Here is an 11,941-nt window from a genome sequence, read left to right as displayed (position 1 = left end):
CTAGATAAAAATAAACTTCATATTCGGATTCACCGACCTCGAAAACATAAAGAATGACCAAAATTTGCCATTCACTTATCATGGTCGCTTTTTCGATGTCTAAGCCTCAAATTAGGGGTGTGCCGTTCGCCAATAATGTAATGTAAAGTAATGGAAAATTTGGGTATTGGATAGAAACAAATTCTAACCGCACGCACATTAACTCACCTTTAAAAAGAAAATGACAGCCTTTATCAGACCGCTTTTAAAAATATTTTCCGTTTTTGTACGTCTCTGTACGCGGATCCGCCCTTACCCCCCACTCCTCGCGCTTTTCAGGGGTCGGAAAATCGACACATTTTCTGTCTCTGGCAAGCGCGGGAGCGGGTGTACTACGAACTACGCTAGACCACTACGGCAGCGGTAGCTTTCTCGCTCGTAGTTATTATGTAGAAAAACCTGTTTTAGTTTATTTTCATGCCTTTTACTGCAACACAATTTATAATAATTATGTGATTTTAAAGAAAATGTGATATAAGTTTTTCAACCACTTATCATCTACTTAGGATTTCTCAGGTAACTTTTTAGAGTTTTTGATTTTTGCTGTTGGATGTTTCGGGGTATTTGAAGCTGACAAGTATTTAGTACAATTAGCTATGTTTTAGAGGTTTTATTTAAAAAATATCGATTTTATGTGAAATGCACCCTTTCAGTAAAAGTCGCTGACCTAAATGGAAATTGAATAAACTAAGGGTGTAGTAAAGGTGTGTTTACCTGCAACCTTATTTAGATATTAATTTTTAAAAGTAAAGTAAATCAACTTAGGTCGTGATAAAAACTACTAGCTTCCTATCTATATTTGGAAATATATTTATAACACTGGCACATTGTTAAGTTTGTTTATTCAATATTTCCCATAAAAAATAGGAGATTATATATTAATAAGGTCGATGATTTTCTATTAATAGTACGGATGATTTGGAATAAATTGTACAGGGTGTAACAAAAATGCAAGTCATAAATTAAATCACATGTTTTGACACCAATGTGCACATAAAAAAAGTTAAAGCTCTGTGAAGTTACAAAAGAAAATCGATTTTTTCCAATATATAGAAAACTAGTATAGATTTTTTATTAAAAATAGACATGTGGCATCCTTATGGCAGGAACATCTACAAAAAATTATAGTAAAATTTGTGCACCCCACGAAAATTTTATGGGGGTTTTGTTCCCTTAAACCCCTCAAACTGTTGTGTACGTTCCAATTAAATTATTATTGTGGTACAATTAGTTACACACAATATTTTTAAAACTTTTTTTCCTCCTAGTACTTTTTTGATAAGCCAGCATTTAACGAGATATTTTAAATATTTGTTGAATCCACCACATATTTGTATAATATGGTTAAGTAGATACGATTAGAGAGACCTGTTAATAATCTGAAAATGTATTTATAATTTACATTTTTAGGTATATTTTGAAACATTAAAAAGGAAGCCACGTCTCGATAAAAGGTGGCTTATCGAAAAGTCCATGGAGGCAAAAAAGTTTTAAAAACGCTGTGTTTAACTAATGGTACCACAATAATACAGTGGAACCTCGATTATCCGTCTCTCCATTAACCGTCACCTCTGTTAACCGTCAGGGTACATACAGACGTTGTATTGACTACATAAGCAAAAATGGCAACACAGGCGGACCAGATTCAGAAGCTGACACAGACTTGGAATTTGATTGTAGATATGCTGATGAACCTATTGTAACTGACAAAGATTTGCGTCAATACCTAGAGAAACTGCATCGCACATGCAATAATTCATCGAGTGGTATAATCAACAAGAAGAAGTCAATAAAGTAGATTGCATGGTCTTATGCCGATTAAGAAATTTAGCCGTCGCAAAATGTGAAGCAACAGTAAAACAAACAAAATTTCAGAATATTTTAAATTGATTCGATTGTACGAACACAAATCCCTCTTAAATTTTCAAACAAAACATACAAATAAAATTTAAAAGTTGTACTATGACATTTAATTTTTTCTAATGTTCTGTTAACCGTCTTTTCGATTATCCGTCATACCCTTGGTCCGGTGCCCTGACGGATAATCGAGGTTCTACTGTAATTCAATTGGAACGTACACAAAAGTTTGGGGGGATTTAAGGGAACAAAACCCCATACAATTATTATGGGGTGTACAAATTTCACTGTTAGTTTTTTAAGATGTTCTTGCCATAAGAATGCCACATGTCCATTTTCAATAAAAAATTTCTAATAGTTTTCGATATATTGAAAAAAATCCATTTTCATTTTGTAATTTCAAAGGATTGTAACTTTTTTTATGTGCACATTTTGTACAAAGGTACATTAGGTTCAATCGAACTATTTTTGGTGCCAGAATATGTGATTAATTTATGACCTGAATTTTTGTTACACCCTGTATAATATCGATATGTTTAGGTATTTCACCAGTTTAGAACCAAATTTTTATAGTTTATTATCCTATAATAGGGGTCAATAAACAGTAATTTGGTAGCTCATCCGTGGTTAGAAAAAGTTGACATGTCTTAGTTGACTTTTTAATTATTAGTACAGGCAGTTTTCGTACATCGTTTAGGTATACTTTTATGACGTCATATGTAACAGTCCACTGACGTCATTGATTTTTTAATACAAAGCATGGAGTAAGTTCACACTAAATAATTTTGTGTATTAAGCAAATCAATTAACATTTATTAAATACACTACTCCAAGAAATTAACGCACAACCTTAAAATGGGTCATTTTTGATGTCTCGAATTTCCTAAACCTGTTGTCCGATTTAAGTTATTTTTTTAATATGTTATAGCAATATTCTTTATCAATTTCGATGTAATAATATTGTTGCTAGACAGAAAAATTGTCATTGTATACCGGGTGTACCAATCAAACTGTGTTTTTTTCTCAAAGTTCACCACACCCTGTGGAATATTCTAGCATTTATAAAATACTGAAATTAAAACAAAACTATATCCTCATAGTTTTCTTTACCAAAAAAGGGGCCATCTTTATTTTGAGCGTAACTCGTTTAGTTTTGATGCTAGAATTTTTATAAAAAATAAAAATAAAGCTTTTTTAATCACTTTAAAATTTTTTAATGTTTTTCCCAAAAAATCCCAATTTCAAATTTTTTGGTTATTTTACGTTGAAATATTCGATTTGGATTTTAAAGAATAAGAACATATATTTCATGACCTACAACTTTGCTTTTACTGGGTTTATAGACTTCATTAATACACCATTTTTTTTTATTTTTTATAAGCTACATTTTTGTTAAGAATATTTTTTTTCGATGAAATAGTTACTTTGTGAGTTATTTGAGAATAACTGCCTGAAGACGTTTTTTTTTTGTCGGAAAATAAACATTTTCGATCGCAAATAACTCGGAAAAGCATTGCCTTACATAAAAAAAAACTCTGTAGAACGAAAGTTGCTTATAATTAGTCAGTTTATCCATTTCCGGACTTATTTTATTTATTTTTTTACCCCCGAAAATGGGTGACTGTCATCCCCCAAGTAAAACCAACCAGCGGCACAAGTCCAATTTGGAAGTGGAGTGTAAGTAGAACCTAAATCCAAATTTTCATGCAATTCGGAGATGACCCTGAAAATTACACTCCAGTACGGTCATTTACTGGGCTATCAGCTCCACAGATCCAAAAGATCCATAGTATAATCTCGATAAAAGTCCCACATAGGACATAGGAAAATGTAAATTTTCCGTTTTATAGTTTTTGGATCTCTACCGTCTGTACTCTCATTTCCTGGCTCCTTCGCCATTTATTGATTTTTTGTTGATTTGTATTGTTAGTATATAGGCCAGGGTAATAAGACAAAAATATACCCTGTTCATGACACTTCACCAGCCAGGGTACTGAAGCGTTTTTTCGACAGGTAATACCTATAGGAACAAATTATAACTATTTCGTGCGAAGGATCTGGCGGCCATTTTTATTTATAAACAATTAACTGTCAAAAAATGGCATTTTCCCCACTTTTTTTTAAATCAACGGAAAACAGTGAAGCTTATGATTTTTTTAGTACAAATATCTTCAAGATTATGGAAAAATCTTTAAAATGACGTTTTTCAAAGTTTGATATACTCATTTATTGTTAATATAATGGCGAAAAAAGGTCGAAATTGCAAAAAACATTATTTTCGCAATAACTGTTGTAAAAATTAGTGTACAGCTTTGAACTTTTTGTCAAATAAGGGTTCTTTGGTGCTTAATATGTGATAAAAATTTCAAAGCGATTCATTAAATTGTTTAAATTTTATTTAAATTGTTTATCCCAGAGAGCATTTTTTTTGCAATAACATAAGTAAAAAAATGACCTTAGAACCATTCCACAGGTGTCAAATGAAAGAGCATGAGCTACATTTTCAACATGGTTTAAAAAAGTAAATAAAAAATGCATTTATTAGTAATAAATAATTATGCAAAAGTATCGTCAATTTTTCTTTATAAAATTTTTGAATAACTTTTTCCAAAAAAATTAATTTTTTTACCCTGATTTAAGTGCACAACTACCAAGTAATGTTATCTATATCATAATTGATAAAAAATTGTAATAAATATGTATAATTTCTTATATAACAAAATAAAAAGTTTATAAGGAAAGATTTACGATACTTTTGCATAATTATTTATTACTAATAAATGCATTTATTATTCACTTTTTAAAACCAAGTTGAAAATTGTATAACTCATGCTCTTTCATTTGACACCTGTGGAATTGTTTTAACGTTATTTTCTTCTGACTTATGTTATTGCAAAAAATGCTCTCTGGGATAAACAATTTTAATAAAATTTAAACAATTGAATGAATCGTTTTGAAATTTTTATCACATATTAAGCACCAAAGAACCCTTATTTGACAAAAATTTCAAAGCTGTACACTAATTTTTACATTGCGAAAATAATGTTTATTACAATTCCGACCTTTTTTCGCAATTATATTAACAATAAATGAGTATATCAAACTTTGTAAAACGTCATTTTAAAGCTTTTTCCATAATATCGAAGATATTTGTACTAAAAAAAACATAAGTTTTCCTGATTTCCATTGATTTAAAAAAAAGTGAAAAATGCCATTTTTTGACACTTAATTGTTTATAAATAAAAATGGCCGCCAGATCCTACGCAGGAAATAGTTACAATTTGCTCTTATATGTATTATCTCTCGAAAAAACGCTTCAGTACCCTGGCTGTTCAAGTGTCATGTATCCTTCAACACCAAATTGTTCTATATGGTCCATACAATGTCTAGAAAAAAGTCACACCATTTTGAGCGTCGGGTTTGGGGGGGGGGGGGAGAGGGGGAGAAATCGGTAAATTCGTAGTTTTTTACGTTTTTCGTCAATATTTCTAAAACTATGCGGTTTAGCATGAACAACCTTCTATGCAAAATTGTTCTACATTAAATTTGAAATAAAAAATGCCCTATGCATAATCTTTCTAAAATGGATGGTTCCAAAGTTACGGAGGTAGTATATTATAACTGGTCCAAAAAATGCCTAACCCAAACATCCAAAGTAAAAGTTTTCCTCCAACACCAAATTGTTCTGTATGGTCCACATATTGTTCACTAAAAAGTTACACCATTTTGAGCGTCCGGTTTGTGGACCAGATGGGAGAGAAGTCGGTAAATTAGTAGTTTTTTTTAGGTTTTTCGTCAATATTTCTAAAACTATGCTTTAGCGTAAACAATGTTATATACAAAAATGTTCTACATGAAATTTAAAACAAAAAATTTTGTACACATAATTGTTATAACATCAACGGTTCCAGGGTTACGGAGGGTGAAAAGTCGAGGTTTTCGATACTTTTTGTATTTTTTTGGGCAATGTATGGTATAATTATACCAAAAACCCAGACATCCAAAGTGAAAGTTATCCTCCAATACCAAATTGTTCTATATGGTCCACATAATGTTCATAAAAAAGTCACACTATTTTGAGCGTCGGGTTTGGGGGGAGAGGGGGAAGAAATCGGTAAATATAAAAAGTATCGAAAACCTCCACTTTTCACCCTCCGTAACTCTGGAACCGTTGATTTTATAACAATTACGTATAGAACATTTTTTGTTTTAAATTTTATGTAGAACATTTTTCTATAGAACATTCTTTACGCTAAAGCATACTTTTAGAAATATTGACGAAAAACGTTAAAAAGCTACTAATTTACCGACATTCTCCGCCATCTCCTCCCAAACCGGACGCTCAAAATGGTGTAACTTTTTACTGAACAATATGTGGACCATACAGAACAATTTGGTATTGAAGGAAAACTTTTACTTTGGATGTCTGGGTTAGGTCTTTTTTTGGACCAATTATACTATACTACCTCCGTAACTTTGGAACCGTTCATTTTAGAAGGGTTATGCATAGAACAATTTTGTATAGAGGGTTGTACATGCTAAACCGCATAGTTTTAGAAATATTGACGAAAAACGTAAAAAACTAAGAATTTACAGATTTTCCCCCCTCTCCCCCCCCCCCCCAAAACCCGACGCTCAAAATGGTGTGACTTTTTTCTGAACATTATATGGACCATATAGAACAATTTGGTGTTGGATGATAACTTTCACTTTGGATGTCTGGGTTTGGGTCTAAGTATACTAGACTATATGTGGTTTATATAGGACTAGACCAGTAAGGATCTGTTTTAGGTGGATGTGAGAGGTGGCATTCAGATTTTTGCGGATAAAGTTAGGTGATAACTTCGTTAATAATAATTGAATTATGCTCCTTCTCAAATATGCCCGGAACATTAATAAAAAAAATAAAATTTTTAAAAATTTCAAAAAATTTCGTTTTTTTTCTACTTTTTTTGCTTATAACTTAAAAACTATTCTTCTTAGAACAAAGTCGTATAGGAATAAAACAAAGATAATTAAATTTTCTATCAGACGCGATTGGTTAAAAATGTCTTAATTTATCACCCTGGCTTCAAAATAGCAATAAATATAAAATAAGGGGGCAAAACAAGCCTGTCTTTATTCAATGATTTTCCATCACTTAGGTTACACTTGGAACCTTCCTAATTCGCTTAGAAAATTTTTGTAATGTGCTAAAACCGTACACCAAATTTCATTAAAATTGACTTACTAGAGTTCGCATAATATTTTGCAATCTAAACTTTTTTTAAAAAATTAAAATTTTTTAAAATCTTGCACAACAAAAACTAGAACATACAAAGATTTGTCAATTTTTTTACATATAAAGAAGGACTCCACCTATCTAATGCACTTTACAAAATTGAAATCGGATTATTTAAGCAGCCTCAGTAATGTTTTAAATTTATCAACAATTTTTGGCTTATAAACAAATTAGTGCTGTGTTCAGGAGGGGGTGCTACGGGCTCCTTTATTTAGATGGACTTACCCAAGTTTTTTTATGTATTTTGACCCGTATAACATGAATTTTTTGGGTAACAGTTGATCCGGATGTCGATAAGATTGTTATAAACAAAGAACTTGAGGAATTACATAACATCGATTTTTCGCAAAATAAAACATTGTTTGTATTTCTTGGGCAATTCTAAGCAAAAAATGTTTTTACAAGTTTTTTCGTAGGATGCATTGTTTTCGAGATAAACGCGGTGGTACTTTCAAAACATCGAGAAATTGCAATTTTTGAACGCGAATAACGTTTGATTAAAAAATAAAATAGCAATTCTGCTGACAGCATTTGAAAGTTTAAGTCAAATTATACCGGTTTTAATTATTTGCATTGCTAAAAATTAATTTTTTTATTATTAAACAAAGCTATTTGTTTATAAGCCAAAAAAAGAATGTGTGTGTACTTTGTACGCACATAAGAAGTTATACTTCTACTACATATATTATGTGATTTTTAAGACAATACCAAAAATTTAAAAAAATAAAAGAATAAAACGCACACAAACACATTGAAAAATGCCACAAAGAAAAAATGATTTCTGAACGATAATAATTGTTGGCAAAAATTTTAAATACGCATTTTCTGAAAAAAAAAATTATATAACAAATATACTTACAATCATAAAATGCATAAAAAAATAAAAACTTGCATTGGGAATCGAACCCGTGAATTTCGGGGCGCTTTGATTCCTAATCGAAGCCTAGACTCACTCGTCCAATTCCACATTATTTGTCATGTGGAAAAATAGGGTAACTGAACGTTTTACTGTTTGACAGTTGTTTTGAATATAATTAAATTATGTAGTTTAAATTTTGTGGAAGAAAATATTAAAATATAACAAAACAGTAAGAAAACAATATATTAGATAAAGATTGGTAGAACTTTTGTTGGTAATCAAATTAAGTATGTAAATCAAAGCATTACATACCTACTAGATAAATAAATCTACGCCAAAAAATCATAATTTAAAAATAAAAATCGGACCTAATTTGGGATTTCTCTCTAAAATCCCCATTCTTGAGAAAATAAATGTACATATTTCAACCTAATCCAAATGTATAATTACAATATGATTATAATAAAAACTACTTACCAAATTAGAATCAGTTTTCCTTGTCCAAAATAGTCCAAAAGTCCAAAAATATAGGTATATAAAAACTATTTAAAACGGCAGTATAACTATTAACTAACTTTTGTTTGTTGTTTCTTTTCACACAAATTTTAAAACGCAACAACCATAAATAATCTAACTACAGCTGTGCCACAGCCGCCATATTGAATAATTTTTGATATGTCATTTGAACATCCAATCAGAACAAAGTTATAATGCGCATGCGCCGGGATCATAGGTTTTAACATATAAAAATTCACCCTCATATCGCCGGTAAAGAAGTATAACTTCAAAAATTGTTTGTAATTTTAAAACATTGCTGAGGCCCCTTAAATAATCAGATTTTAATTCTGTAAAGTGTATTAGATAGATAGAGCACCTCTTTATATGTAAAAAAATTAGCCAACTTCTAAATGGTCTACTTTTTGTTCAGAAAGATTTTAAAAAATTTGAACTTTTTTAAAAACATTTATATTGCAAATTTATTACGCAAAATTTATTAAGTCGATTTTAATGAAATTTGGTACACGATTTAAGTATATTACAAAGAATTTCCTAAGCGAATTACTAAGGTTCTATGTGCCACCAAAGTGGTTAAAAAATATTGAATAACAACCGACTTATTTTGTCCCCTTATTTTGTATTTATTGCTATATTCCAGAAAAGGTAATACCTTAAGACATTTTTTACCAGTCGTATATCATACACAATTCAATTATCTTTATATTATTTCTCTACGACTTTGTTCCAAAACGAATAGTTTTAAAGTTATAAGCAAAGAAAGCAGAAAAAAATCGATGTTTTTCGAAATTTTTAAATATTTTATTTTTTTTATTAATGTTGTTCTGAAGCTATTTTCTTGTGGCATTTTTATAATCAAGCATATTCAAATGGGAAATAAGCCACAATTTTACCTAAAAATGATTTTATTAACGTTTCGACGCCCAAGTCGGGTGTCGTTGTCAAAATACAAAATAATACTAAATAAACAAAAATGTTGTTGCTTAGTAAAAAATTCTTCCAATAATTTATTTAATCTGACTCATTTAAATCGACAATTCAGACACGTATTATACATTTTAAAGTAGACGACTTTAAAATGATATTGCCAATATTGATGAGTTGCGTTCCTGGGACGACTTTACTAAAAGATAGTTCATTCGATTACATGAAATCAATCCCAACTCAAGAATATCCGCCACAAAAAATCATAGCATGTGATCTGTCTTTAAAAAGACAGTCAAATGCAACGGTGGCACTGAAATTCTCGCGTTAGAGATTCCATAATAAATCACGAGGGAAAACCAGGAAAAACCTCGTGATACTATCCCGACATCGTAAGTAATTGGGTTTACATTTAGTTTACTCTCAAAACTAATACCAAATTCTGACTTGATATTTTAAATTTTAAATAATACTAAAATATTAAATATGTACTAACTCGATATGTTACTGATTTACTAATTGTGGTATTTTCTTTCTATTGACTTCCTCCTTTAATATGGGTAACCACATCCTACTGCATTCTACCGAGGAATTTGCGACACAATTGGTTTCATTTAGCATAATTGGAGCCGCTTCTTTGATTTTTCTCTTTTTACTATCTGCTTCTTTTAGGACTATACTTGAATCTCTCCACTGAACTCTATGTTCATTATCCCATGCGTGTTGACATATTTGAGATCTATCAAATTCTCTATTTTTTATATAAGACTGATGTTCATTTACTCTAACGTCTAATGGTCTTGACGTTTCACCTATATAAAATTGTTCGCATTCACAAGGTATTTTATAAATACAATTCTTTGTTCTTTCTTGTTCACTGTTAGGTTTAGTTTTAGATAGAATAGATCTCAATGTGTTTGTTGTTTTGAATGTTGTTGATATGTTGAATTTATTTCCTATTGTTTTAAGTTTCTCGGATAGTCCTTTTACATATGGTATTGATATTTTCCTCGTATTATTTCTTGTGAATGTTGTAGGATCCCGTTCTAAGTTGTTCTGTTCCATTCGATCCAATCTTGACAATTCCTTATTTATAAACGATATGGGATAATCATTTTTTAATAAAACAGATGTTAACAATTGTTTTTCTTCTAAAAATGAATTATCGTTAGAACAAGTAATTTTGGCTCTATCATATAAGGATTTAATGATTCCCTTTTTAACGTTGATGTTATGATTTGATTTGTAATTGAGATATCTGTTGGTGTGTGTTGGTTTTCTATACACTTGAGTCTCATATCCAGTATCCTTCTTTGAGACCAAAACATCGAGGAAAGGTAGGGTGTTATTGTATTCCTTTTCCATTGTAAACTTTATTGTCTCTTCTTGATCGTTTATAATATTCAGGAACGTATCCAACAATTCCGATCTATGAGGCCATATGGAAAACACATCATCTACATATCTCCACCGTACTGTGGGTTTTAAATTTTGTTTAGAAATGATATTAGTTTCGAAATCCTCCATAAATATATTAGCCAATAATGGAGATAAAGAAGAGCCCATTGCGAGACCAAAATTTTGTTTATAGAGTTCATTATTTAGTTGAAAATAGGTATTATTAGTACATAATGTCAATAACTCCATTATAGCTGATACATTAAGGGCCGGTTGTTCGAACGCTAATCAACAATGATCATTATTAAATATTTAATTACTGTCACCAAAACTGTCAATGTCAACTTTGTTTGGGTTGCTGAAAACATAATTAATTACAATTATGAGATTTATTATTAATTATGTTGATAATTATTGTTATATTAATTGATTATAGTCTCAGAATTGTAATTAATTATGTTTTGACAACCCAAACAAAGTTGACATTGACAGTAATTAATTATTTGATAATGATCATTGTTGATTAGCGTTCGAACAACCGGCCCTAAGTGCCGGTTGTTCGAACGCTAATCAAAAATGATCTTTATCAAATATTTAATTACTGTCACCAACTGTCAATGTCAACTTTGTTTGGGTTGCTAAAAACATAATTATGGATTACAATTATGAAATTAATTAATAAATTATGTTAATAATTGTTATGTTAATTGATTAACTAATCTCATAATTATAATCAATTATGTTTTCAGCAACCCAATCAAAGTTGATATGGACAGTTGGTGACAGTAATTAAATATTTGATAGTGATCATTGTTGATTAGCGTTCGAACAACCGGCCCTCTGTCTTGTCCTAGTTGTTAATGTATTATCATTTTCTAATTTCGTTTTGATTATGTTTAAAGTTTTATCTAATGGCACATTTGTAAATAAACTGTTTATGTCAAAACTTACTAAAATATTATTTGGATTAAATTCAATATTTGATATGTTTAAAAAATGTTGTGTATTTTTTATAAATGTGTCATTATTATTTGCAAATGGTTTTATAATATTTAATAAAAATTTTG

General features: G+C 30.2%; 1 protein-coding gene across 1 annotated transcript in view; it reads left to right on the top strand.

Moving 5' to 3' along the window:
- Positions 1–367: 367 nt before the first annotated feature.
- Positions 368–11,941, top strand: part of LOC114331538 (uncharacterized) — a 50,468-nt gene continuing 38,894 nt past the window's right edge. The window contains exon 1 of the mRNA XM_028281132.2: positions 368–555. The gene's annotated coding sequence lies outside the window, so the exon portion shown is untranslated. The remainder of the gene's footprint in view (positions 556–11,941) is intronic.

The sequence above is a fragment of the Diabrotica virgifera genome, chromosome 6 (assembly GCF_917563875.1).
Source record: "Diabrotica virgifera virgifera chromosome 6, PGI_DIABVI_V3a".
In the NCBI taxonomy this organism is placed as follows: Eukaryota; Metazoa; Arthropoda; class Insecta; order Coleoptera; family Chrysomelidae; genus Diabrotica; species Diabrotica virgifera.
This window is presented reverse-complemented; position numbering and strand designations above follow the sequence as displayed.